Below are 1,827 nucleotides of genomic sequence, written 5' to 3'. Positions count from 1 at the left end.
TATCCCCGGTGACTAATATTTGAACTGCCTTCTCTCAACCTGCTCAAAATTTGAAACTCACAATGAGCTCACATATCCTCATGTGTAACCCAAGGTATGGAGCAAACAAAGACAGCTCAAGCTCCGCACAAGCCCAGCCCAAGCTCACGCCACACTCGCCATCTCTGTCCCAGTCTTTTATAGAGCGCCATGATTACCTTCAGGTGTGCAACCACTCCCCTCAGCCAAATCACCTGTAGCTCAGAAATAACCAGTTACTTGCTGGAACCGTCACACCCCCCCCTTTAAAAGAGATCCGTTCCCAAACCGGATTAAAAAAAAAAGAACCACCACCATAACCAAAACTTAGAAATCATACATTTCTATACATGTTGTTATACAACCTCTGATCACAGTACTCATGATTCTCACAATTGTCTCCATTCTCCCACACTGCCCACCTCGCCACCAGCAATCTGGATCCTGAAAGCAAATTAAAGCAACAAAAGCGCACGGAAAAACAGAAACCACTGAACAACCATTGCACTTAATTGATCAGATCAGGAACACGTGACAATGCATCTGCCACTACGTTATCCGATCCTTTAATTGGTTTAACAATCAAATTATAAGGCTGTAAAAAGAGAATCCAACGCATTAAGTGCTGACTCGGCGACTGTAAAGAATGCAAAAATGTTAAGGGATTGTGATCAGAATACACCTCTACGGGCATTCCTCCCCTCACATACACGTCAAAAAACTGAAGTGCCCAGATTAAGGATAAAGCCTCTCTCAATCACTGAATAACTTCTCAGATAAGTATTGAACTTACGAGAAAAGAAACTTACGGGATAGTCCAATCCATCCTCCCCTGTCTGTAATAGAACAGCTCCAGCTGGCATCCACCTGTAATTTAAATGGCATATCCAGCCTCGGGGCAGCTAGAACAGGAGCAGTGAACAACAACAGCTTAACATTTTCGAAAGCTCTCTGGCAATTATCACATCACACTGCACTGTTCCTAACTGATGACGAGGAATTGACACATTGACAATTGACAGTGTTCTAGGTTATTACATGCAGAGTTTTTAGGTCCTATAATTAACACCTCTGTTTTTTCAGAATTTAGCAGCAAGAAATTACTCGTCATCCAGTTTTTAATATCGACTATGCATTCCGCTAGTTTTTCAAATTGACTGGGTTAAAACCAATGTATTTTAATTAAAATGACTTTTAACATTTAAAATAACACACTGTCAAATTGTAAAGCTCGTATTGCTCATAGTGATTTACTACAGGTGAGATTTTGCCAATACCTCCCTTCATATCTGTACAGTACACAATTATTTACATATAAAAAATCCCTGGAAAGGGTTTTTTCATGTTCCAACGGCTGTAGTACGTTGCTAGATACAAGACTAACTTACTACAGGTTAGATTTTGCCAATATCTCCCTTACGGTATGTACAGTGCACAAATATATTTTTTAAAAACTACAGTAATTCACCAAAAGGGTTTTTTCATGTTCCACTGGTTGTAGTACGTTGCTAGTTACAAGACTGACTTCATGTGAAATTTTGCCAATATCTCCCTTACTGTAGCCTATGGCAGAGTACTTATTTAAAGTGTTACACAACCCGTTGTCCACATTACAAATATAAAAAAAAAAAAAAAAAATCTGTAGGGCCCCAAAAGGGATTTTTCATGTTCCAAAGGTTGTAGTATAAAATATTGATGTACTTTATGTACAGTAAGGGAGGTATTAGCAAAATTTCACATATGTAAGTCAGTCTAGTCACTAGAAATGTACTACAACCTTTGGAACATAAAAAAAACTATGTGAATTAC

This window comes from Sinocyclocheilus rhinocerous, unplaced genomic scaffold (genome assembly GCF_001515625.1).
Source record: "Sinocyclocheilus rhinocerous isolate Xijiao unplaced genomic scaffold, SAMN03320098_v1.1 scaffold2669, whole genome shotgun sequence".
Classification (NCBI taxonomy): domain Eukaryota; kingdom Metazoa; phylum Chordata; class Actinopteri; order Cypriniformes; family Cyprinidae; genus Sinocyclocheilus; species Sinocyclocheilus rhinocerous.
The sequence above is the reverse complement of the archived record's forward strand: the minus strand, read 5'-3'. Positions refer to the sequence as shown.